The sequence below is a fragment of the Halichoeres trimaculatus genome, unplaced genomic scaffold (assembly GCF_033239565.1).
Source record: "Halichoeres trimaculatus isolate MK-OKI-2021-1 unplaced genomic scaffold, fHalTri1.1 fHalTri1_scaffold_15, whole genome shotgun sequence".
Classification (NCBI taxonomy): domain Eukaryota; kingdom Metazoa; phylum Chordata; class Actinopteri; order Labriformes; family Labridae; genus Halichoeres; species Halichoeres trimaculatus.
In genome coordinates, this window is record NW_027437193.1 from 5,100,893 (window position 1) to 5,128,680 (window position 27,788).

General features: G+C 41.5%; 1 protein-coding gene across 2 annotated transcripts in view; it reads left to right on the top strand.

Moving 5' to 3' along the window:
- The first annotated feature begins 1,130 nt into the window (after positions 1 to 1,130).
- Positions 1,131 to 27,788, top strand: part of LOC141803807 (protein APCDD1) — a 59,259-nt gene continuing 32,601 nt past the window's right edge. Inside the window, exons 1-2 of one of the 2 annotated variants that reach the window (XM_074687812.1) lie at positions 1,131 to 1,241; positions 8,143 to 8,253. The gene's annotated coding sequence lies outside the window, so the exon portion shown is untranslated. Of the gene's footprint in view, positions 1,242 to 1,660; positions 1,727 to 8,142; positions 8,254 to 27,788 lie in introns of those variants that run through there. The other variant, XM_074687811.1, reaches the window with a different exon arrangement.

Sequence of the window (27,788 nt, forward strand, 5' to 3'; positions counted from 1 at the left end):
CTCAAGCCTCTGACCAATCGGTAGATTTGCCTGCTGTATGTGGACGAAAGTATTTTTAAAGCAAATCAGGGGCCGATATTTGTTTTTCAAAATACCAGGCTACGCGTGGACAAGGCCTAAATGTCAGTGGTGTGCACAGAGAGCTGACCTTCATCTAGCTCACCTGCTGAAAAACTGGGCCAAATGTGGCCCCTTGGAAGCCATAACACATGCTAAAGCTTCTTCTCAGGAGCCAAATCATGAGCTAAGTATCCTCTTGGGAGCCAGGATGCACCCTAGTGCCCTCTTTGGAGGCAAAAGCGCCGCAGTAAGTGTCCTCCAGGTTAGCAAAATACTCACGTGTGGCGAGAATACGCTGTCTGTGCCTTTTTATTTTCTTTTTGCCCCTGTCCTTCAAAGAGTCTGTGCACACCACTGCTGACTGTAATATCTTTGTTTAGACTCTTTAACTCAAATTTCTTTCGAAAGTACATCAAAAATATTTGTTTTTGTTTTCCTCCTGTGTGCAAAATCACAAAGCCATCTGCAAAAAAAACACATGCCCTGACTTTCAGTACAGAGCCAACGTGATCTGTGTGTAAACAAATGTTTAGGTAACAACTCAAGTGTATCTGAGAATAGTTGGGAATTGAGAATAAATCCTCTAAACTCAATGAGACACTCTGAAAACATTTAGAGTCTTTGCCTTTTTTTTATCAGGCTTGGAAAAGCAAACACTCGCTCCGATCTGCATCTGTGGGCAGCTGCTGTTTCACATCAGCGCGGCCGTCTAATGAGAAGCATTCCTGCCTGAGAGAGGAAAAGATGGCTGCTCTCTGAGTCCTTTAATTTTCAGGATTTGCGCTCCTTTGATTTTGGCTTCCCCCTAATCATCCCACTGCAGCGACACCAGGTTTCCCCAGAATGTATATGTATGTGTTTGTGTGTGTGTGCGCGTGTGTGTGTGAGGGGACGGGGAATTAACACATGTGGTTTTGGGTAGCCTTCAAGGGCAGGCCACATGTTGCTGGAGTTGCACTTGAGTTGCTATCTGCTCGGTGAAGGTGGTGCAGAGGATGAAATGAGATCGTCAGTGTGTTTTCTGCTTCTTTCCCACAGGGAGGAATGCAGACAGTTTGGTCGGGGGTCTGTCATTACCCCCCGACCAGAAGGAAATCTGATGTCGCTGCATGTGAAGTCTGGCTCCTGTGCATCATGTCAAGTGTTGCAGAGAGGAGCGGAGATGCAGGACATATTTTAAGGTATGTTTCCAAACTGATAATGAGCGTCACAGAAAAAGAAAATCCGCTCTGTGCTGTCTGCTGAGCGTTTTTATGGCTTGTGCATCATTTTATGCACACATCCTGTAATTTAGGCTGACATTTTTGGTATCTTTGGGATATCTGAGATCCCCGCAGGAACACAAACTTTACTTCTAGGGGTTTGAACAATGCTTGGCTTCACAACATGAGTTTATAGAAACTTAAGGGTTCAAGAGGTCAAAGTTCACAGAGTCTAACAGACACCAAAGCTCCTGCAGTGTCTTCTTCATAATTTCAAACTCAACACTGTTATTTTACAAGATAAAAACATTATGCAACATGCAAAACAAACTAGCCTTGCCTAGCCTCCCAGAATGCATTGTGCACAAACTCCCTTCATTCACCTGTGAGCTGCAGGTGATTCAGAGTAGCTTTCAGTGAAGTCATGCTGCAGGATCTCAGAACACAGCTTGGTCTTCATGAAGGTAAATCGGAAGTTTCATGAGACAAACTGGATGTTTGATTCTGTGGATTTTGAGGAGAAAAGGTCATTTTTATTTGGTTGCAATCAAATAAATTTAAGTTAAAAATGACTCAGCAATAGAGAAGATGATGAATGATGAAGATTTTCTGTTTATTGTTTCAAAAATATTGAGGTTTTGTGATAATAACCCACATTAAAATGACCTTAATATTGGAGTAGTAGTGGTTTGTTCCATTAGGTGCTGAACCTGAAATGTGTTTTCAAGGCCTGTTAGCCAAAAGCCCAGTTAGTCAGAAAGTTTGTTTTAACTAAGTCGATATTCTGAAATAATTTTCTGAGTGATGTTCCTCTTAACTGACAGGCTTTTTAGCTAACAGGCCCTTTGACTAAGACACCCTCTGACTACTGGGCCTTCTAACTTGTGGATATCTTGGCTAACAGGCCTGTTGACTGAAGGGTATTCTTAATAATGGACTTTCTGTCTGCCTTCTGACTTAAAGGCCCACTGACTAATGGGCCTTTGAACTGACTGGCCTGCTAAGTACAGGGCCTCCTGACAAATGGGCCTTTTGACTAACAGGCCCTCTGACTAACAGGCCTTCTGACTTACTGGCCTTGTGAATACTGGGCCTTCTGACTTATGGATATTCTGACCAACAGGCCTGTATACTGAAGAGTATTCTTGATAATGGACTTTCTGGCTGCCTTCTGACTTATAGGCCCTGACTAACAGGCCTTTGGACTAATGGGCCTGCTAAGTACAGGGTCTTGTGACAAATGGGCCTGCTGAATGCCAACTTTCTGGCCTTTTGACTAACAGGCCTTCTGCCTACTGGGCTTTCTGACTACTGGGCCCTCTGACTTATGGATATTCTGACCAACAGGCCTGTATACTGAAGAGTATTCTTGATAATGGACTTTCTGGCTGCCTTCTGACTAACAGGCCTTCTGACTTATTGACCTTGTGACTACTGGGATATGCCCTCTGACTTATGGATATTTTGACCTAAAGGCCTGTTGACTGAAGGGTATTCCTAATAATGGGCTTTCTGGATGCCTTTTGACTTATAGGCCCACTGACTAATGGGCCTTTGAACTGACAGGCCTTCTGACTAACAGACCTTCTGACTACTGGGCTTTCTGACTTATGGATATTTTGACCAAAAGGCCTGTTGACTGAAGGGTATTCCTAATAATGGGCTTTCTGGATGCCTTTTGACTTATTGGCCCACTGACTCACAAGCCTTTGGTCTAACAGGCCTGCTAAGGGTCCTCTGAAAAATGGGCCTTCTGACTAACAGGCTTTCTAGCGAATGGACCTTGTGAATACTGGGCCTTCTGACCTATGCATATTCTGACTGACAGGCCTGTTGACTAAAGGGTATTCTTAATAATGGGCCTTCTGACTACCTTCTGACTCATAGGCTCACTGGCTAACAGGCCTTTGGACTGATGGGCCTGCCAAGTACAGGGTCTTCTGACAAATGGGCCTTCTAACTTTTTGGCCTTCTAACAGGCCTTATAGCCAACCGGCCTTCTGACTAACAGGCCTTCTGACGAATGGACCTTGTGAAAACTGGGCCTTCTGACTTATGGATATTCTGACTGACAGGCCTGTTGACTAAAGGGTTTTCTTAATAATAGGCCTTCTGACTACCTTCTGACTTATAGGCGCACTGACATACAGGCCTTCTGACTTTTGCCCTGCTAAGTACAGAGCCTTCTGACAAATGTGACTGCTGACTGCCTTCCAACTTTTTGGACTTCTAAATAACATACTTTCTGACCAAAGGCCTTCCTGACAAAACGGTTTTCTGAATAGAAAGTTGTGACTAATATATTAAATACAATTAGCTGACAGAATAATTTGCAGTAGCATGATTTATTTAATGTGATGTGTTGATAATGAAGGTTTTGCAGCTTTTAGTTTGAAAAAGAAATTAATATTACCAAACATTTAGAGAAAGTGCAATTTGAATACAGAAAACTGAGGGGAAATAGCAATAGGTTTAATATTTGATCAAACAATCTGACTTAATTCGGGATTTTTCATCCTCGATGCAACAACCGAACATCATTCTGCAGAAACTATGAGCCTCAAATGTCTTATTTCAAGATATTTAAAAACAAAAAATGATACCTGAGAAGAATCTGCAAATGGGGTACAAAATGTGCAATTTTAATTCAGACATCATTTTTATTTTTACTCTAAGAAACTTATTCTATTGGCAGATTTCTTTACTGTTTACAACCAATTCAGGCATCATTTATGTCTTTTGATATCTTGATAAAAGTCATTTTTCTGGACTTTTCCAGTGAATGTGGGTCATATTAAGTCTAATACACCCTTTTTGGTGAAATAAGACACAAACACTTGCTTGTGTTTCAGTTTGGCCGGTCTATGGTTCCCTGGGCCCAGCTCATTTTGAGCGTTGTATGTTATCACCCCGGCTCCACTGCTGCGTCCAGTTCAGGGCCTCTGTGGGTCTGAAGTATTAGCTCTGTGGAACAGATGCACACGATTAACTCAGGCTACTTCAGATTAGTCGCCTTTTGAAGTCCAAGTTCTCTCTTTTTTTTTTGAGACATTTTCTTTTGTAGATCGGGTTTGCCTTGTAACCTGACACAGAGGGGTGGGGTGGGACTGAAAAGGGGGGAAAAGAGTCAGGGTGGGGGTCTTTTTGGGTGGTCCCCCTCCAGGGTGAGGAATGCTGAAAGTTTGCTCTTGAGCTCCAACAGATTGCTCTGTCACTCAGTATCTGATCTGGCCTTGAAAAGCCAAATGTAACAGCCTTGAGTTATGCACGTTTTGGCCCCAACGCTGCGATCTGTGAATTAACCAGAGATTTAACATCGATAATGAATACCACAGATAGATTTTACTGCACAGTCCTCAAAGTATGTTTGATGTGTGCATATGGAGGTTACTTAGGGTAGTGTAAAATCATTTGCTCAGGGAAAGCCAGTGATGTCAAAATAAAACTCTTCCATTTAAACTAATCAGTGTGAGCAGAAAAAATCCCCTCTCACAGGACAAAATGAAAAATGTGACAGTAATTTAACTAACTAATGAAATAACTTGTATAAGTCAGTCTGAGGCTGTTAGACTTTATTTCATAATCCTCTAATCTTCTTTAAGGACACTTTTCTCATGAAATTAAAGTAAGCAGCAAAGGTTTGGACAGGCGACAGATCTGTGTGTCTACATTGATGTTTACCTTAAAGAGGAGGTATTATTTCTTATTCTGTCTCTCTTGGGCCCCTGAAGTAGTTTTAAATAACGATTTATTAAATTTTTATTCTTTAAAAAAAAAAAAACTTAATTCACCCTCTGTGTGAGTTTCTTCACTCTTCATACATCTTTTGGCTTGTTGCTCCTCCAACAAATCATCACTGATTTTCGCAGATTAATTTGTAAAATGTTCAAAATGCACAAGAGAAGAGCGCCTCTACTTTTCACATTTCTAACCCTAATACTTTTTTGAAATATCAAACTTTTTCAAAAACTTTTTGGCCTGTTAAAATGAATAGGAAATTATCCATCACCATGGAAACCACTCAGGTGATGATGTCATAGTTCCAAACAACCTATGGTGTCATACGGAATTTACTCTAGGGTTCCAAACGGTGCATGTCACCAGAATTTAAACCACACAGCTGATGATGTCATAAGGGGTTCAGGTGAGGGTTCAGAACAAACGTTATAAGTAGGATTGGTGCCACAGTTTAGCTCCCCATCACCATGGAAACCACACAGCTGATGATGTCATAAGGGGTTCCAAGGTAAATCAGGAGAATTGTGAGTTTACTATTCAAATTTCCTACCCCAGTACTTATTAAAATATTCAACATTTTCCCCCAAAAAATTGGCCCTTTAAAATGAAAGGAAAATACACATCACCATGGAAACCACACAGCTGATGATGTCATAAGGGATTTAGCTAAGGGTCCTGAACAGAGGTTGTAAAAAGGACTGATGCCCTCAACCCTGCCGCCTCCCTAATTTTAGCTGCTGTCTCTTTAAGGGTCTACAACCCCCTTTCCCTCTGATTGGCCAGCTCTGTGGAGGCCTGTGAGGAGCAGGGCTATGAACAGACCTTGGTGTTTGAGGCCCCAACAAGTCATGAACCTGAGATCTTTATGCTATGATGTCATTATTTCAACAAGTGTGGTAAAGATCTTGTGCATTTTTTAGAATTGATCAGATTCATGGATTTCTGAAATAATATAAATACATGAATGTTTGGAAATCTGCACATGCTCAGTCTGAGCATCCAACATTGTGCCTTCTTACTTTAATTTGACTTTCAGAGAAATCCTCATTTCAAAACTTGTCCCTATGCGATTCTTGGCAGTGATAGTTCAAGAGCAGCAGATCGCTGTAACGAGTCAAGGCCGTGTCGTAATAAGAAAACACGATTACAAATGAATCTGGGGAGAAAGAATAACAGATGAATACTATCAGGAACTCTGTGTGGAGACAATAGAGCTTTGTGTTTTTAATTTAAGAAGCACGCATGCTAATCAAAAGGAGCTCAGCCCTGGAGTCACACTCCCAGTCAGAGACTCATTTGTCCTCAACATAAATCTGATATGCATTTATTAAATAGGAACCAAATGCTGAAAAATGATGAATGACTTTGCTTTTTCCAGTAACATATGTGTCACAGAATGTGCAACCGCACGCAACAAAACAAGGGATGAAGAGCGAGGAGGAGGAGGAGGGGGAGTATTAACACTGAACAGATATGTCTTTATCCACATGTTAGAAAGGGCCTCTTAAATTAAAGGGTAAACACGGAGCGTGGGTTGAGGAATAAAGCAGCAGAAATTGATTTACTGTCACACACTCGTTTCAGGATTCCTCTGAGGACGGAGGTGACTGTGAGACGAGTCTGAGGGGATTTTTCTTTTGTTTTTGTGCAACAAAAATAACCATAACAAGATTTTTTATGTTGTTGTTTTCTTCAAGAAGCTGAGTCAGATGAGCTATTTGTGATCAAAGTGAACACACATTCAACTTTATGAGTCAGACTTTATTAAAGATTATTATTTTATTTTTGAAGAAGTTATGGTAAAGTAATGTTTGTATACTTTTTCATATCTTCTTCTTTCTATCTATTAAAACTAACAATCACAAAACTTTAATTTTTTTATCCCAAATCATGGCTAGTTTTCTTGAAATTTCCATTTTTCATTCAGTCATGGCTTAAATTTTTAAAAATTGCTATATCAGGGATTTTGACTTTTTTCCACTTTATTACTTTTTTAAAAACTTTTAATTCATAGTTAGAATTAATTTTAAATCGCTATCACATGACTTTGACCATAAACCCATAATTATTACATTTTTTTATAGCAACAACTTTACAAATAGTAATTATGACGTGATCTCATGAGATTGACTTTTGACTCAAATTTTGTACTTTAATGCAATAAATTTGGCCTCAAGCTTAAAATGACTTTAATTTCAGGGTTTTAACTTTTTTATATTAATATCTTGAGTATTTATCTTGTAGTTTTTTAAATTTCAAATCATAATTTTTGCTTATTTTCTCATAATTTAGACTTTTTAATCTCATTAGTTGAACTTGTGGCACGATTTGACTTTTGTTTCATGATTTTTTTTTTTTTACTATTCCTAAATTTGACTTGATAATAATATAATTAGGTATAAGTCGTGATTTTTTTGGCAAATAATTTTCACTTTTCAATTTTTTTCTCTCTCATTTTTTGAGTTTTACTTCATGTTTTGTCATTTTTATCTCATAATTTAGATGTTGTTTTCCAGTATTTTGACTTTCTTGTCTCTATTTTGAATTCAAAGTCATGTTTTGTTGTTTTATCATAATATTGACTAACCATATTGTATTTCAAAGTTTTATCCAATAATTGTATCTTTTATCTCACAATTTCATCTTTTTATCTCATAAAAAAATACCTGCCTTCTCATTATTTTATTTTTTTTGTTTGTTTGTTTTTTTTGTTCTTTATTCATTTATACAGCCCTTTACAACAACCCCTTCGGTGAACCAAAGTGCTTTAATATAGGTGGAGGAAAATGAGCAAGAAGAAAAAAAATTAAAAATAAATAAAAGCAATAACAGAAATAAAAACAATTAAAGAAATGAAAATAATAAAAGCAATAAGAGCAATAAAATACAATAAAATACAATAAAATAAAGTAAAACAGAGTTAAAGTAAAAAGTAAAAGCGTCACCACTCTACTGGGTTTTAAAAGCCATCCTAAATAAATATGTCTTCAGTCTAGATTTGAAAAGGCCCAGGTCAGAAATGGCCTGGTTTCAACAAACATCTTGGTTTCAACAAATTTTAACATTTAATCTCATAATTTTGACTTTTTATCTCGTAACTTTCATTATTGTGACTTCATTTGTATGATTTCTTTGTTTTTAGGGCAAGTTTCCCTGTGGTTCCCATTACCATGGTGGAGATGAGCTTCTGTAGATCTGCGTGTTTCAGCGTTGACACTCTGTTGATTCCTCTGCCTCTCGGACAGATCATGACGTAAGTGTTTGAGATAGTGTAGATGTTGTCAGACGTTTCCCTCGGTCGCTCCTCTCATCTGTTTCAAACATGCTGTATGAAGAAGGACCAGACTACAAAATGAAAAAAAAAAAAAAAAGAGATGGAGTCGGGGAAATGTTTGAAAATCTTTTTGCCTCACAACTCATTAGTAATGAAGTGTTTGAAAGAGTGTGGCTTGGAGAGGAGGAGGGGAGGAATGAGACAGTTTCAGGCCGTGTGACAAATCCTCTGCAGGTTTTTAAAGACTGGAGGAGTCACACAACACTTTGACCCCAACATTAACAAAGTCTCATAGAAGCTTCTGAGGCGCTTTCCTCGACCAGCGTCCTCTAAAGTGAAGCTCAGACTTAACTCAGGGTTTCGCTTCAGATGGTGACGCTGAAGGAAACACATCTGGACCCTCAGGCTCCTACGGTCCACAACAGAACGGAGTCTTGAGTTGGTTTGAAGCAGAAACTCATGGAGATTGTTGTTTGTGTTCTTCTTTTTCATCAGTATGGCCTGTTATCTCAGACTGATTACTTTTTCACATATTAATAACTGATTTGTCCTTTAATTCTTAGATTCTGACTCAATTTCTTGTAGTTTAAACTTTTATACCACATTCAGCCACCAGGCGGAGCTCTCAATGGTTTGGCTTCAGTCTGAGAGCTGTCGTTCCGTCCATGATTCTCTGCAGTTAATAATCAGTGCAGTTTTCAAGTATTACCGTCCCATAATTTTGACTTTTATCTCATAATTAAAATTTTAAAGCTTAGAACAGGACTTTTAACTCATCATTTTGACTTTTAGCAGATGATACTGGCTTATTTAAACTTTTGGCTCCACCCTCTAGAGCTGTTGTAGTATCTAAACACTTCTTAATGACTTCAGTAATCTGGAGAGCATCATAAAACATTTTAAAGCTTTGAATAATGAACACTTGAAGTGCTACAGCTCTGTTTATATACTTTTAGGCAAATCTGAACCGTGTTACACTTTGAAAACAAGTTAAACAACATTTTGAACATTAAAGTTATTAGTGAAGGCAGTTTGATCCGGCTCACACATGGAGCTCAGAGTTTACAGCCTGTGGACACACCCTCTGCTTCTGCTTCATATTCAGTGTCCAAAACACAAAGCCCCAAATCCCCCGCAGTGATGTTTGAAGGAATGAGGATTGTTTTTTTCAATTTACTCAGCTCTTGATGTTCTGCAAACAAGTCAGAGCAGAGAGGAAAAAATCTGGTTAGTTGGACACCGAGGAATCTGTTCCTTAAACCCCGAGCAGAGAGATCTGTGAGGCTTTAAGTTTTAATGTGGTGCAGCTGATCCCCCCAGCCTCCACAGCCTCACTCCATCTTTCAATCATAAGATTATAACAGAGCCTTAATGGGACACAGAGCCCACATTCCCCCGGTCTGTAACGGGCCCACAGGCATCCAGATCGTATTGTTAACGTTCAGCCTGAAACAATCTGAAGATGACAAAAGTCTGTGACACACACCGTCGAACACACGGTTCTCATCAGGCCACAGCCGGGAGCGGAGCGGAGCGAGGTGATGATCTTTACTCTGAGCTGAAGCTCCTCTGTGGCTGTGAAGGAGGAAATATGTTCGTCTGTGTCTTCTGTTTGATATGATGAAACTTTTCTACAGATTAACTGGCAAACCTGCCTCCAGAAATATGAATTCCGTTTGCTTTAGTTAGCGGAAACTTTATCAAAATAAGATGTTTTGATTTGGTCAAAGGCACAACCCACGATTAAGTCGTATTTGGTTTTTGGTTTGTTTTATTTTGAAAGTCACTAGGCGATTTTATGTGGTTCCTGTTCAAGACTTCCTGTCCAGCTTCCTGTCCTGCAAAAATAGGAGGCTTGTGTATGTGATGCTGAGAGCTGAGACCTGCCTGAGCAGAGACACAGCCAGACCTCAACAGAGTAGATTCAGTGTGAGTTCACACACTGACTTAAATAGAAAACTACTGTGGAGACATCTGGTGTATTTTGGCGGCAGAATCGAGATCTTTTTCATGAGTGTGTCCAGGCCAAGAGGTCAGCAGCACACAGTGAAAGAAATTTTACAAACTACAGCCAATCAGATAAAAACGGAGAGATTTAAAAGTTTTTGAGTTTGTAAATAAAGTGCAAATTTGTGTTCATAGGGAACATTTTCGAAAACACTCAAAAATCTCAAAAACCCGTGGATGCAGAAAACCTTCTGGCTCTTTCTGAAGAGTCAGACTGCTGCAGTGTAGGTCCATGAAGATGAGGTGTTTCTGAGGTGTTACGCTCAAATGGAGGTTGTGCCCAGGTGCCAGTCGGCCTCAAAGGCTCATAGAGGAGCAGGCTCAGGGTGCAGTCACACTGGCCATTCGAACGGTGCCATACTCAAGCATGTTTGCCTCCCCTGCAGCGCTGTTACCCCAATGGAAAGTATGGCCAGCAGTCACATTACGCCAATATAAAATAAAAAAGAAAAGAAAATACTTTAATTATCCCTAAAAGGAAATTCAGAAGTCACAGCACCAATCAAAAAAAAAAGAAAGAAAGAAAGAAAGAAAGAAAGTGTATAGAAAGTGAAAAAGGTCCATAAGAAAATAGATGCTGACAGCTTGTCCATCATTGTCCAGTCAGCCAGCCTCCACCTCCACAGGGTCCAGGACTGAGCTTCTTCAGCAGTCTGTTCAGTCTCTGTCTCCTGGATCCTGTCTGCTCACAGCAGGTGAAGCTCTTCCAATGTGGCGTTGGTGTCTGGTGTTAGCTCTGTTAGCCATGTCTGTGAATAGCATGATGCTACTCTGCCTTCTGGTATTCTCTCTGTTGCTGGGTTAGCACGGCTAGCTCGTCCATCTTATTGGAGATAGATCTTACGTTCTCAATAACGATGGATGGAAGGACAGGTCCATGTCCTCACTTATTAGCTCACACCTGAGAACCAGCACGTCGTCCTCACCTCCTTCTCCTCACGTTTTGGGGAAACATCCGGCCTTGCACCAGTTAGCATTGGCATCCTACAGGCTGCTGACAGCTGATTTCACATGTAAACAATGCAGCCATGGTTACAAGTAGGATCTCTAGACAAACACAGGAGAAAAAGTAATAAAAAATCTCACTGAAGACACAAAAAGTTTGGTGTCCATGACCAATAAATGAGCCGTACAAAGTAATGATCCACTTCACATGAAGAAAAAAAGATGAAAAAATTACAAGAAACAGAGAAAGAAGACAGAGCTGTCGCAACAGGTAGCCACAACAGTGCGGTGCCTTGCAATATAAACCAGACTTTAGGTATACGCATGGCCATAAACACTTGTATCTACTGTAGAGGATTCACAGAGAGTTGTGCCACATCAGCTCAGCTGACCTTCCTTCTTAATCGTAGTCAAAGCTGCTTTTACTTCTCTTAATGTCCAAGTTTTAACAGATTGAAGCCAAACACCAACATGTTCCTAAGACGAGTACGTCATCCTGATATTTATCCCTCCAATCAAATGTTTCCTGCCTCAGATAAACTGTTATGTCTCCAAACGAGCAACATGCCGCTTTATGAGTTTTAAAATGCAGATTTTTCCAGCCAGCCTGAAGTCGTTGACAGAGAAACTCTAAAACTATGCCCGTGGTTTGTTTCATGTGGAAACGTTGTGCCAGTTTAAGGATCCTCTTTGGTTTCCCTCTTAAAGATCAAAGCATCCCGGCTAATCTGTCTGACTGAGCTCTGCTGTCCCCACGACAACAAGATCACAGACAGGAAGCCTGTCCTTCCTTCATGGGCCCTTGTCATCAACAATGCAACCACTCAGCAGTGTCTGACGCCCCCATAAGTCTGTCTGTGTGTGTGTTTGTGTGTGTGCACGCATGTCTGTTTGCATCTCCAAGTGCATGTGTGTGTAATTTAACTCCCCAAAGCTCTAAACTCTCCTCATTTTTCCCCTTCGTGCCTGTTGGTGGAAATCTTTCAGTCTTTGCTTCCATTCATCCTCCGCTGCGTGATGTAAGTGAGAGCATCCAGTTCTGCTTCAGTGACCCAGAAAACATCTTTAAAGTCGGAGTTCTTCGGACACTCGGAGCCTCCCGTGTTTGCCAAACTCATGATGAGGAACTAAGACTTTTCTGTGGCTCACGAAGGAACAAAAGCATTCCAGCTTTATATCCTCAGAGATTTTTATTTAAACACTCAGTTTGCCTTCTTGGAGGTTTTAAAACAGAAAAGACACCAACAGGATGAGAAGAGGATTCTGGGAAGAGGGGTTTGATGTATTTAAAAACAAGTGGAAATGTTTTTTCCATTAGAGAAAGTCCTAAATTCAGCTTCAGAAGTGATAAAACCAAGGAATAAGTACAAATCCAGCTTTAAAAATATAACACAGATTCACAGTCACTTAACTTTCAACTGTGAAAGCAAACAGGCGTGTTTTCCACCCAAACTCTACCTGGAATTTTTCTGCAAAGCCTCTGGATCAAAAATTTTTTTTTGCACGATTCAGGATGAGTCAATGTGCCTGCAGCAAACGTTTAATCCCAAATTGTTTCAAGAAAGCTCATCATTTTCCCATCAAGGCAAGCAAGTTAAAGCAGCCATGTTAACGGAGAACCCTTAAATGACAACACTGTTTTTTTCAAGAGTTACAGAAAAAAATGTTTTTATAATATAACTTAACTTTAATGATCAAGAAATAATGACTTTTTAACTGTAGAAGCAAAAAATCAAAAACTGTCAGGCACTTTTAGTAACTTACAGATGCTATAAGGAGGATCTGTTTTAATTGCACTCCCTCGCCACCTTCTGGCCCAGAGTCTCCACACACTGTCGTAAATCACTTTTAGCGAGGTGTGTGTTTGTTTTGGAATTAAATGAAGATCAGATTGTAATAAATTTTCTTTGTTCAAGTTAACTTTTTACTGGATACAACACGCCGAAGTAAGGTATTTATCAGTACAGATACGTAGCGCTATGGTTGGAAACGTGACATCAAGCAAATGTTGTAGTAGTTGGCTATATGTAGTGCTATCGGCAGCTCCGTGCTCCCACGTGTCTGTAGGCTAAAGTGACAAGTAAACACTGTCAGTTTTTCTGTAGTGTAACAGCCATCTATATTTAGCGCAGCTAACGGCCAAATGCTCTAAGACATGTCTGTAATGTGTAGCATTAGTGAAGCAGAGCTAATGTAACCTCACTCTTCATTTTATTGATAGACTCAAGTTTGAACAGACCACTGCAGAATAACTGCTGACTGTGGGTTGGAATGGACATTAGCTAGGGTGACCATATTTTGATTTCCAAAAAGAGGACAACGGCACTGGCCTCGAGGCACAAATTCAGACAGGCTTCTTATATTCTTAATATTTTCACTGCCCCGTGGTCACTCCCGTCTGTGGAAACACCACAGTACTGGATTTTTTTTGAGTGCTTCATGAATGACTTCAACAGAATGGGGGGCTTTTACACCTAGAGATGGGTACTGAATCAGGTACTTCAAAAGGTACCGACCGAATTCTGTAAAAAAGTACCGAGTACCGATTCATGAAAAGGTACCACGTTTGGGTACCTGAACACATCCTTGTGACTGTGAGGAAGTGAAAGAATAGTCGATTTTCCATGATGGACATGAACAAAGCATTGCAAGGGTATATACTGAAGGATATATATGTTAAATTGAAAAAAAAATATATAATATTGTTAAAGAAATTGGAAATTTGTACCGTTGAGTACCGTTACCGATTGCCAGGTACCGGGCATTGGTGCCAGCACTACTAAACTTTTTAGCAACGTCAGAGTCAGGAAATGTCTTTTTAGCAAGGCACTGGTGCAATCCATGGACCTGTAGCTGTTGTGGTGTTTTACAGTATGAAATGCCAAACATGCCCTGTCATGTCATGTTTTTCAGTGTCCATGTGAGCTTTCAGATCTCCAGCACCTTTGTTGGACACTGAGACATATGTGCCAGCTTTGCACACGGTTCACTCCGCCTCCCACATGTCCCGATCGGGACGGTATGTCGGAATTTTTTTTTTGCAGTTCATCTGTGAAGCTGCACTTACGCTTAGGCATCTTCCGTGCAATACAGCTCCGCTGTATAAACAGCCCCGTCTTCTCCGCTCTCCATCTATGTCTCTCTCTCTCGCCTTCTCTCTGACCTTCTCACTCTCTATGCGTGTGTGTGCACGCGCAGAGCAGACCTGCCCACAAGGCAGCCTCTCGGTAAGTGATGCGCATGATAGTATTGTTTGCAAGCGCCGGTCAATTTACGGACGCGCGTAATGGTCCTATGAAAATCAGTGAACACCGGACATTTTCGTGAATTTATTAAATCCGCCCGGACACCCCGGACAGGACGTAAAAAGTGGACATGTCCGGGCAAAAGAGGACGCTTGGTCACCCTACATTAGCACAAACAGTTTAGCTACTGTGTTAAAGAGTGATACAGCCCGAGCTAAAGGCTAATTAGCTTTTAGCTTGGGCTGTAGAAAGTTAGCATGGTTACATCAGCTAATCACAGCACGTCCAGTGCGGAAGTGACTATGCGTGTTGATTAGCGAATGAGAGGAGCTAATCAGAGCAGCTATGATAGAGGACGTAGCACAAACAGACAGGCCAAACAGATAAAGCTTTTTACTAAACCAGGGTGGCACTTGGATCAACTTACACTTGCTTTGATGGGAGTTAGCTTTCTGCTAACCGGGTATCTTGAGTTCTTGAGTCTCTCCCACGTAGAAATGTGATGCTACAGGTGGTTGCTGAGCTATTGAGTGTGTTTACGGTCGGAGGCTGTGGGTGTGTGCTGCTGCTGGCACTGAGCCAAGAAGGAGGAACCCAGTTTGAATATGTGTTTACTAACGAGTAACAAAAATTCCTGCAGACCCAACCTTTAAAGCAACTTTAAAGTATTTTTGTTTTGTTTTTTTACAATGAGTTGTGGGACCCTTGTGGAAACAGGAATCAGGAAGTCTCATCTCTTTGTCCTGTATATATCTGTGTTAAATTCTCCAAAACAGCTTCCCTATGTGCATCCTTTTAAATGCTGGTTTATACTTCCAGCAGCGTGGCAGGCACAGTTGCAAGCTCTACATACTTTTGCGTATATGAAAAGATGTTGTTCTACAATACTCAGATGACTGTTTCTGGGCAGTCATGTCACAGGTAATACGCAGCCATCTTATTTTTGATGGACGCGGAGTTGTGACCCATTAATTCAGTGTTAGGAAGCTCGAGTGGGACAGGAAGTTGCGACCAGAAACAAACTCAAAACACCCAGTGACTTCAAAGTAAAACAAACTTTGTCAAAATCAGTTTGTATTTACCTTGACTTTGACAATAAACAAACATAATGAGCAGAGCCAGACCAGGAGTCAACAGGTTTGAGGTTCGAGTGCTTGTGACTCGTATCTCAATTCCATTTGGGACCTTCGTGATCTCATGATGTTTTTCAAGCAGTAAGTTGTAAATTTCTTTGTTTCCAACACGCCTCTGCTCCAGCGTCAGAAAGAAAAACTCTGGTCTGTTTATCCCTCTCGGTGATAAAAGTGATTTTGATCCTGCAGCTTGTTTAAAAACCTTTAGAAATTCCCAGACAGCAGAGCTCAAACGCTGTCACTCAACAAGTCGCTCTTTCTCTGTTTGTCTTCGTCTTTTAATAAACAAAATCAGCTCTTTGTGTTTATTCTTCTCCCGGGTCGGGTTTCCCTCCAATCAAAACAGTCGGCCGGTTTATTCCGCTGTTGTTAGCATCTAGCGTCCGTTACCCTGCTGTCTCATCGGCCTGCTTTGGTTTGGTGCATAAACAGTGATTTGGCGTGCTGGGTAAACACTTCATGTCACGTCTGCCGCACAGAGAGACGGCGACAGAGAGAAACACGGGATCAGATGACAAAGTGAGAGGAAGATGGTGGAAAGACTGACTTTGTTTTCTGTCATAATCCTTCCTCTCTCTCCGGCGGAGCGTCGTTTGGGAGCGGTTGGATTAATCTCACTGTCTGTGGCTTTCTGTGCTTCTCATGTCCTCTCAGCTACATTAACGTCCCCGCTGACCTGAGACCCGAGGGATCTCTAAATGCACGCCTTTATGTTTTCTGCGGTGGAAGCTGAAGATGGAGCAGTGTGGGCCACCTGCCAAACTCTACAGTGTCACTTGAGGGTCATAAATCAAAACCATTATGAGGTCTGTGTAATAGTACGGTGCGAGCGGTTACAGAGAGAGTCGTGTGGAGACAGATTCGATTCAGCTTGTGTTCTGTCATCCTGCTGATGCTGAGCTGATGCTGCTGTGGTTGACGGTGGCCCGGTGGTCAGACGGACCATCCTTCAAACACGGCCCGGTGCAGACCTGCTGTGTCAGCAGATATTCAGCTGCTGAAATGTCCTCAAAGGAAAAGTCAACATGGGAAAGATGTGACAACCTATGGCTTCAATGTTTGCTTACTTTAGACGCTTAGTTTTCTTTTCTGGACCACCCAGACCTGGCTGCACATTGGGATGGTACTAAACCATTAGTCCAGTAACCCACTGTTCAGTATAATACCATACAACAGAGCACGAATAATAATATTCATCCACATTCTGACTGTAATAGCCTGTCTGATTACCTGACTAACAAGCCTTCTGACTGGTGAGCCTTCTAAGAATAATCCAGGTCTCCATGGCTCATTTCTCTATCTATGACAACTTTACCAGGTAAATTCAACCCCACCTTGAGTTTTTACATCCTTTCTCCATCAGTGATTGAAAACCTAGAGAAATAACAGGCAGTTATGACAGTTATCTTACAAGTATAGAATACATTGTTGGCACTAACTTACACCTGACCTGAACCGTTGGGCCGACCTGGAATTTGGGAACGTCCCCATATGTGTGCACGCTGAACAGTCTTCTCTACACATCTGTTAAAGGACCAGATGTACGTTCATATCCTGCTCAGAAGTTTGTAGAGATATAGATAAAGGAAAGTGAAACACTACAGATGAGGCACCAACAGGAAAACCAGAGAGGCCACATGAAGTCTGACATCAGAGCAAACTGTTAACTTCATCTTGTTAGCTGAAATATTTTCACATGATGATAACTCTTAATTGATTAGGTTTTATGTTTGCAGTCTGAGTTGCCTGTTTGCCTTAAATCCTCCGACATACTGGTATGATATCCATGGTCCTGACACATAATTAGGCCATCTCCACATCACTGGTTTGGCTGTTGCAGAAAAAGAAGTGTTTAATGTCTTTTTAATTTGCATTAAAGGTAAATGTTCAATCATTAAAATGTAATTAAGTCTTCAGTTAACTTAAAAAAAAGCATAAATGCCATTTCTGTTTTGTTTTTTTTTAAATCCCACCCTGCACATCAGGATATGTGGTAGGCTTCTTACAATGTCTGGTAGGTGTCAACTGATTTGCAAGAGCAACAAAATAAATGAAATAATGCAGCAACAATACAAATGCAAAAGCCACAGCACAGCTAAAGTTAAGAGGACAGTTTTCCTAATGGACACAGAAAAATTGTGAAAGTAAGCTAATGATCCTTTTTTTTTTAACCTTTAGCCATGATAAGTATAGTTCTAATGCTACCGTTAATATAAGATGAGGTATTTTTCTGTTAACTGCTATAAGTACTATGAAGGATATTACAAGGTGAGACCCCTACAAAGCTTTATTCATCATAGATGAAGTTAAAAAAGGACAATCAGTACCCATCATCATACTTTACCTTTACAACTTTTCTGTGTCTGTTGGGATAACTAACCTTTTTTCGCTTCTGTTGTGGCTGTACTTCTGTTGTGTTGTGTTGTGGCTTTTGTTAACGGTCCGACACAGACTGACCACCATAATTCTGCGTTAAAGAAGGGGCACACAGACCTACAGCTACACCATCAATTCAACACAAACCAGGCTTTTACTCTCTGTAATGCATCGAGCTGACATACTTTGTAGTTTTATAAATTGTTCTCATGATGTAAATCAAATGTTAATACTGCTCACCAGGCAATAGTCAGAAACCAAATCTGAGTCAACTCTAAAGTTACAAGAGTTAAAGTCAAGTCAGTCAAGGTTCCTGTTACCTAAGAGCTTTTCCATTTCATTTTTCTTCACCATATGACATGGTACGTGAATGCTAATTTGACTTCTCTTACTTTGGAGAAACATATCACTTTTAAAGTTGCTGGGGTCACTGTAGGTGTCTCATAAATTGTACAAAAACAGCATCCTACCTGCTTTTAATGAAAAATTCAGTGAACAAACATCCTGGATCCAGCAGTTGAGTCACTTTAGAGGCTAGCTTTATTGTTACATAGCACAATACAGGCGGTCCTCAAGTTACCAACGAGTTTGGTTCCTACTACGCGTCATTACCCGAAATTCCGCGTAAGTCAGACTTTTACCCTAAATACCTCCTAAATTTCTGTATAACTATCCAAATACATTTATTATACCTCATATTCATGGGAAAACAGTACAGACACTTAAAATAGACATTTTAATTAAAATAAACTAAATATATAATGTAACCTTTTAATGATATCCAGCTTAGTTTCCATGGTGATGGCTTTCCTCTTTGCTAGACCAGCTTTGCCAGAAGACCCTGCTTTCTTTTTTGTGACCATGATGCAAAAAAAGTGAGGATACCGAGAAAATTACGCCGCACAAACACAGACGATCTACACTATGACGCAACTCAAAACAAAGTAGACGATGCTGAGGGTGTGTATTCACACGCGTCAATGTTACGAACAGAGCGGCGTGACTCTGTAACATAAAGTCAAAATGGCGTAAGTCAAGGGCTTCCTGTACATCGACATTATCATAACATCTCTCTTACATTTGTGGATCTTCTTTGTGTTTCTCTACATTTTGGAGGAGTTTCACTGCTCTTGTATACATCTATGATTATCTACCTTAGATTGCATAACATGTAGCATCCATTTTTGGCACCTTAGCAAAAACTGCAGCTAACAAGACGGCACTTGAACCAGCATGTATGATTAGCACTCACTGCCAGCAGGATAAATTGTTAGGGATGTGTTTTAGTCTTTGTCTCCATCTTCCAGGTCAAAATACAGCCAGAAGTCCTGCAAATGAGAACTTGAGTCTGGCTCCAGCCCTGGATTTAAGTACGAAAACACCCGTGTTGGACTCATGAGGACATCTGAAGACGGAGCCAAACAAGCCTCTTAAAACCGTGTTTTCGGAACGATAAGGATGACTGGTACGGTGAAAAAAGAGGGGATTCCTGAAGCCATTTGGGACTTGAACCTAAAAATAACTCCATGTATGTTGGTGACTTTATTCTTTCTGACAAAAGGAGCCTTAAATACCAGTCTTCGGTTCCCTCCATGGTTCTTCTCTGGACTGTCACCCCAGTGAAGGAAACTTTACAGTAAACCGGCCTGGCGTGTAGGCAGCTCCCCTGTGGCCCTGCACCCATCTTCCCTCTTTCTCTCTTTTTTATTTATACATGTGCCGCCACAAGCCGGTCCAAAGAGCATCTGGTTCCTCTTGGGCCTGCGGTCACAACACTGAGAGAGCGCCACATCAAAGCTCCCTCCATCCAGCCCGCAGAGAAGAGAGGAGCGCGGAGAGGGAGGAAGAAGAAGAGAGAAAATCTGGGACAAATTCCGCTTCACACACACACCACAAATCTGTCTTTGCTCATGGAAAAATTGCAGCGCACATCTGTGGTGTTGCGCCGAGAATCCATCAATCTGCGCGCCCTGACCGCCTCGCTAACACAGATCGTCTGACTTCCCACGCTCATCTTTTTGACCGCTTCAGAGACGTTTGTGGAGCTCTTCAGTTTGTCGGCCTCTGTTTTTATTAGCGTTACATCATTTCTTTACAGTTCTCTTCATAAAACAGAAAGCGGAGCAGAAAGACTCCACTCATGTCTTCAGAGAGCTCAGCACAAACAGAGGGATCAAAAAGCTCTTAAGGCCTTTCCTGTCTTCAGGCTCGGACATGAACACACACACACACACTAACACACACACTGACACACTCAGAGATCAGATGTTAAAGGCAGTGATGGTGCTTTGTGAAATGTGACCCTCCAGCAATTTCCCCGTCCATCGAACACAAAACATGAGTGTACCTGTCGCTTCCTGCGTTCGACAGCCGAAACTCAAAGAACAATTTTCACTCTGCAGAGACACGTTCGGATGTCAGCGAGTATCAGATTACATTTCATTTCTGCTCCCAAGTTTCTAAATTAGTAACAGATTAGAGTAATGAGAGGCAGCAGGGTGGAGCTGCCGTGAAGGTTGTTGATTCAAATCCACCTGTCAGCAAAACGAGGAGCATTTCGACCCTATGAACACTTTTAATTTTTGTAAAACGAATCAGATTTTGAATCCCTTTGGTGACAAGATAAACTGAGAGTGTTTCTATCTATGGCAGTCGTCTTAACCCAGGCAGAGCGAGCTGAGAGCTGAGCGCCATTTTCCATCATGTCCAAAAACCAGACACTGAAGAATCAGGTTTTCCTGGAACTTAAGTTTTCCCAGACAAGAAGAGGATTTCTGTGAATCTGTGCTCGATTAGTCTTCCTCACAGATGTAGATGAGGTAATGGACATGCCATGCTGAACTGGAATTAAATTTTCTGTTTTTGAATTCAAGGAATGAAGAGAGTTGATTTTTTTAAACGGTAAAAGAATAATTTAAAAGCAAATAAATCAAACTAATAAAACCAAACTTCAAACCTAGAAAAGCAGACCAGTTCAACACCTGGACCATCCTACTACTGAGCCATACTGTTGTAATCTGTGCAGAAAGTGGTTTGTTGTTCTCTCTCTGATATCTCTAAGGTCTTAATTTCTGTGTAACTTTCAGCATTAATGGAGCCTTCACAGACGTATAAGCCACCCATGCATTGGACTCCTCTAATCCCCAGACCAGCAGAGATGCTGCCGAGGTCTCAGCGTCCAGGATTTCCAAAAAGAATGTCACAGTTTGGATTCATCTGACCACAGGTTGGTTTTCCACTTCTGCTCAGTTCATCTTAAACAAGCTCAGGTCCAGAGAAGTCTCTGGTGGTTCTGGATCAGGTTCATATCTGGTTTCCTCTTTGCATGGTCTGTTTTGTACCTGACTTTGGGGATGCAGCGATGAATTGTGTTCGCAGACAGTGGTTTCTGGAAGTGTGGTGACTTCAACTACAGAGCGTAGACTGTATAATTAATGGATGTAGTATCCCTGACGTCACCTGTCTCTTTCTGAAACAGATTTTTGAAGCAAATCTGCTATCGTGGCCACATTGGAAGTGGCAGGAGCTTTAAACTTAATAGAATAGAATAGAACAGAATAGAATAGAATAGAATAGAATAGAATAGAATAGAAAAGAATAGAAAAGAATAGAAAAGAATAGAAAATACTTTCTTTGTTCCTATGGGGGAATTCGGGATGAGTCACAGCAGCAATCAAGAAAACAAAAGTAAGAAAGTGTATAGAAAGTGTAAAAAGGTCCATAAGAAAATAGATGCTGACAGCTTGTCCATCATTGTCCAGTCAGCCAGCCTCCACCTCCACAGGGTCCAGGACTGAGCTTCTTCAGCAGTCTGTTCAGTCTCTGTCTCCTGGATCCTGTCTGCTCACAGCAGGTGAAGCTCTTCCAATGTGGCGTTGGTGTCTGCTGTTAGCTCTGTTAGCCATGTCTGTGAATAGCATGATGCGACTCTGCCTTCTAGTATTCCCTCTGTTGCTGGGTTAGCATAGCTAGCTTGTCCATCTAATTGGAGATAGATCTTGTGTTCCCAATAACAATGGATGGAAGGACAGGTCCATGTCATCACTTCTTAGCTCACACCTGAGAACCAGCACGTCGTCCTCACGTTGTGGGGAAACATCAGGCCTAGCACTACTTAGCATTGACATGCTACAAGCTGCCAACAGCTGATTTCACATGTAAACATTGTATCTGTGGTTACATGTAGGATCTCCCGACAAACACAGGAGCAAAACGTGGTAAAAATATCACTGAAGACAAAACTAGTTTGTTGTCCACGACCAACAAATGAACCATACGAAGTAATGACCCACTATAACAGCTACAGGGGACCCGTCAGTCACATGACCTGAGCGGTGCCTCTGATTGGGTTAGCTTGCAATCTTAATATCCTCTGAACTGCCGAGTTATATTCATCTAGTTGTTCCCTTAAGACTAGATGCAACATTTAGGTGTGTATCCCTTTAAGATTGGATGTGAGATGTAGGTATCAGGTCAGACAGTGTCGCCCCTCTTAGCTGACAACAAGTTGTCTTCAAAAGAAATAAAAAACAACACAAACTTTCCACTCCCTCCCTAAATATTTCATCAAATCACAGCGCATTTTTCGGTCACATGTCCTAAAAATGGCGACACCATCTGAAAAGACTGACACAACTTATCCAGCTTCTAGCTTACATGTTACAACCAGTCTAAATGAGCATATGCAGTGACTTCCACTACAGAGTCATGTTTTTTTTTCTTCAGAGATCTTTGCTTCTCCTCTTTACTTCCTGTCATGTGACCTAACCTTTTGCAAAGTGACCTCATTAGTTTAAAGATGTTGCCCCAGTTGATGTTTTTTCTCGCATTACACAACTTTCTGTGTTTTGTCGTCTCTGTTCCAACTTTTTGAAAAGTTTTTCTGGCGTCCAAAGGAGTCAAACGATTTGCAAACCATCAAACTCTGCTTTTATTAACATGTTTTTAAAGCATTTTGACTTTATTGGAGCTGGGGTTGTATAACCAGCGGGTGGTTATGCAAACTAGAATTCCTTCGGGGCAAACAAATCCCTTCCCTCTGTGGCGAGGAACACCCACTCACTATACATTATCCTTTGTACTGAGAGTCTTTCCATCAAAGCGTCGTCTATTTTTCTCGTGTTTCCTGCAGAAAGCCATCAGTGACGTGCGACTTTAGCTTTTTACGAACATGAACTGTCATCATGATCCACCGTTCCTCTGCCGCCTGAACCAAACCACAGACAGGAGGAGTGTGGAGTCAAACAGGGACTCCGCGGTGACAAACTGCTCTCTGTACGCCCACCGTTCACCCCCGTCACCTCCCTGCAGCTCCATCATGCTTCATAAATGTGTTTCATTCACTCAGAGTAAAAGTCACTGAACATCATCCAGGCAGCGATTACGTTGTCACCACAGCGTTGTAATGAAAACCGTTTAGCTGCAGTTTCTTGGAGACAGGGTGGACATCTTTCAAACGGCTCGATCATAAAACACTGCAAAAAAATGGTCCCAGTGTGCAAACATAAAACCTTCATTAGACGACTCTCACTGTCAAAACAGGCTTTTATTTATAACAAAATGTGCTTTTATTACTTCAAACATCCACTCCCTTTAAGCCCGGTCATAAATCAAACCGTCGATTGAAGCAGGCTTTAAAAACTTATCGTAGGACTTCAATCCTCTGATTTGTCTTCAGCCGTTTTTGTGCCACCTGTGAGCAGCTGGACCATCAGGAAGTGTTTCTCGGCTCTCGTCCTTCTCCTCAGACTCCTGCCAGAGCTTTTGAAGCGCGCAGCTGCCTGTCACACCCAGGGGAAAACCACTGGACAGAAATAAGATGCAATCTCTAAATCTTCCTCTGTGGAAACCCCTGAACAGAGCTGTCTCTCTTCTGACGACCTCTTTTTCACGTTTATTAACTTTTTCCAAGTTTCCAAGTGTTGGAATGAGTTTGTTTTTAAAGAGTCACGGCTTCAAGCTTGCACAGCTTCCACTATCTCTTTTCCTTTTTTTAATAGGATGTGCTAAAGTCATAATTTCAAAAATATACCTTTTTTTATAATATAAAGACAAAACATCAGTCAAAGTGGCGTCAACACTTGTAGCAGTCAAGCTGAAACCTCTAGTGTTTAAAACTGAAAACAAGACAAGAATACAAGGAACTGTAGTTTTTCAAGTGTCCACTTGAGGCTTCCTCCAAAAACAGCGTTTAGCTCTATTCATTCAGACGAGTTATCATTTTTTAAAACTTTGAATTAAAACTGTAATCAGCATAAAAATATCTGCTTGTTTTGTGGTTGATTGTCAGGAATGGTACCCAACTGTGTACCCAAGTTTCACTGACAGGACCAGGTCAGTTTCAATGTCTTAAATTAAATGAGTCACTAAAAGCAAGTTAGAGAGGCGCACTTAGCTGACAGTCACCAGTTAAAGGGTCACACTTTACTGTAGAACAGTGGCTTTAAAGTGGGGGCCACCAGGGGGACCCTCAGAAAATAGGAGGGAAGGGAAAAATAGCATCTGATTTTTTATTTTATTCTATTTCATTTTATTTAAGTTTAGAACTATTCGTCTTGAAAATTCAACATGTAAAGTGCCATAATCGACGGATTCTTATGGTACGGCCACACCGGTCGTGAATTCGCGTCGAGATTACACACTTCCACTTCCACGGATGGCGTGTTGAAGGTGTTTGGGGCGTCAAACACCTCTACGCTTGAGTTGAAAATATTGAACGTTCAACGCAAATTTGCGTGAGGCTGTGCTGTAGCAGCCAATCAGCGATGACATTCCCCCCAGACGTCATTGATTTGATGACGTGTAACACTCCCGCCACCTGCCCCAACTCCAACCCCGCCGAAAGATGGAGGAGAAGTTGATTTGTGCGGTGTGCCATCATCCAGAGTTATACAATACGACATGTGTACTCTACAGAGAGCGGGGAAAAAAAAGGAGCAGGCTTGGGTGAAAGTCACTGAGGAGACAGGTTTTGAAAGTAAGTTCTGCAAATATTTGTTCCCAGCTGGATTTGCCTGCACGGGTCATCACTAAGTCGGACTGTGTTTTCCTCAGTGGAGTTTTGAACCTGATAGAGAGGAGGGAGGAGCGGGGCAGGGGCAGAGCCAGGGAAAAGATGGAAGTTCTCTGTGCTCCTCTCTTTCCTTGACCCCTTCATTATCCCCAGGGAGACCTCCGGGAACATGGATTGGGGGGTCAAGGATGAGGTCTCAGGGAACAGCCAGGACATGTTATAAAGCAATTTAAAAAACTTAACTTAACTTTGAGGCTCTTCCCCTGTCTAACTACTGGCTACATGTAAGAAAGGAGTTTCCCACCTTGGCTGACAGAGCCCTGGATGCCTTCTCTCTTTTACAACAACCTCCCTGTGTGAGTCTGGCTTCTGTTTTTCAATAACTTACTGTTCTAAACAAATGTGATTATTGCTGAAAAGTGAATAAAAGCTGACATTGTTTTACACATTTTGAAATGTTGTCTGCTTCTGAAGGGGGTCCCTGGCCAGAAGCAGCTGTTTGGTAGCCTTCGCATAGTAAAGTTTGGGAACACCTGCCCTAGAAAACCAGAGACATCTGAAGCTGTAAGTTAAGGCCCTGTTTACACAACAACGCTTCATCCAAAACGCTAAAACTCATGCATTGCTTTTTAGGTTGGCTAAAACGACGTTTGAGTGTAAATGCGAGGCCAAAACACAACAAAACTTTTGTGTTTCACCCTAAAACCGTGTCGTTAAACAGCCCCTGAATCTGTTTCTGTATCAACCTCAAACCAGGAGTACATCAGATGCGTCTTCAGTCCAGCTCCGCTCCATTGGGTGTTGACTGCAAGTTTTTCATCCGTCAGCTAGCTCACACCGGCGGCTTGTTCAGTCAAGCATAGATCATGACCCCCAGAAAATTGGAGCCCAAGGAGTCCCTTCCATTTAACCTTTCCTCGTTTATGTTGGGCTGTAAAACCTCAAACCTGTTGACTCCTGGTCTGGCTCCACTCTTTAAGACGGTTTGTTGTTGTAGCCAAGCTAAATATGTTCAGGTTTGTTTTATTCTGAAAGTTTCTGGTTGTTTGAAGGTGGTTTCCAATGCACGACTTCCTGGGTAGGGACGGAGTGAATCTAGTGTGAGATGACTTGAATGGAGACCAGTCAGATCTGGTGCTGTAGTGGAGTCTGTTTGGGTTAAAAATTGAGTTTTTTGGTGGTTAATCTTTTTGCACAGCTTGAAAAACTATTTTAACATTTAGTAATGAGATAGGAGGTCTTATGTTTGTCCACAGGGGGGCAACAAAAGACACATAAAAGTTCCTCTAAGTAGCTTTAACTAATCAAAACCATGATGTATTCCTTTTCCGAACTGAACAGTTTTATTCCTCAATCAAGCCAAATGGAAACTGTTTTACAACATGCAAAGGCCAACCATGTCTGGTCAGCTGGCACCATGGAGGACTAACACAGGCCCTGAAAGAGAAGTCCAGAATCCACTGGATGGCCACAAAAACCACAAGAATCCTGACTCCAACATGCTAGAGGAACACGGCCTCTCCAGATCCACTCAGAAGGTCAAACCGGCCGTTCTTCATCTCAGACCTCCACCTTCATTTCCATTTTTATCACTTCTCTGACTTCCTGGATTTCCTCCTTCAGCTCTTCGCAGAAAACAACCTGAGGTAAACAATCCATCACAGGAAACATGACAGCTCCTGGCTCCTGTCCATGTTTCAGTTTCTTCATTCCTCCTCCGGGCTGAGCGGCGTGTTTTCGTCTCAGCGCTGCGTTACGTTTTCGCTCTGCTTACTGTCAATCAACCCACACTCACAGGAAGACCTGGAGGTCTCTGGAGGAAGCAATCAGTCAGACGCTTGTTGCTGTAACATCTGGGTCCTGGTTTCTTAAAGCTACTGAGCGTCTGAGCCTGGATTTGTGCAGGATTTTAAAAATTATCTAAATGACTGAGAAAGATTAGGCCGCAGAGTGTTTTTTCCTTGAATGTCCTCTGCTTCTCCTTCAAGGACACTTCCTCACAAAAGCTCCTCTCATTCCACATGGGAGTATTTACCATCGCCTCACAGATAAAAAGACCTCCCACCCCTCCTCTCCTACACCTTCTCCCTGCCTTTTCTTTCACCCTCCTCTTTATCTCCCACTTCTTGTCTGGAATGACTTAACTGTACTGTTTCACTCGTCTCTGCTGCAGCAGATGTCAGCCACATTGGAAGTGAACTCTGAGCTTTAGCTGGGCTCAGACTCTGTTACTGGAGACTTTTCCGAAGGACAGATGTACTTGCAGATTAATTAATGCGTTTTATCTCAGGTACACTGGCCTCTTGGGACATACAACAACAAAACATGCACCTGCAACTTCAGGCTAAAAAGCTACTAAAAACTTCAGGAACTCCCAAATGTTTCCAAAGAAGAAATGCCCTAAACAATACAACATATTGATATTAAGTTGTAAAATTAAAGAGGGGGTATTTTGCTTTACAATATTTTAACATGGATAAAAAGTAACAATGTCAGATGTTAAGGTTCAACGTGTGCAGATTTTCAGACCTTCCTGAGCTGATGAGGTCATTGCATAAGGCTGTTCAAGAGCCGGCCTTGTGCTGCGTTTCATTTGCACTCGGAAGTGGGAATGACGTTATCTCCGATTTCAGCATTCCAGTTGCCAAGTCGGAAAAACTTGCCATAACGGCAGAATGTCTTTACTACATATACGGCTGATTTATTGCGAAAACACAGGTCAGAAATTCCAAAACAAAAGAATATAATAGAGACTTAATTACTGTTTACTGGAATTTCCGACTGGGAACTCGGGGG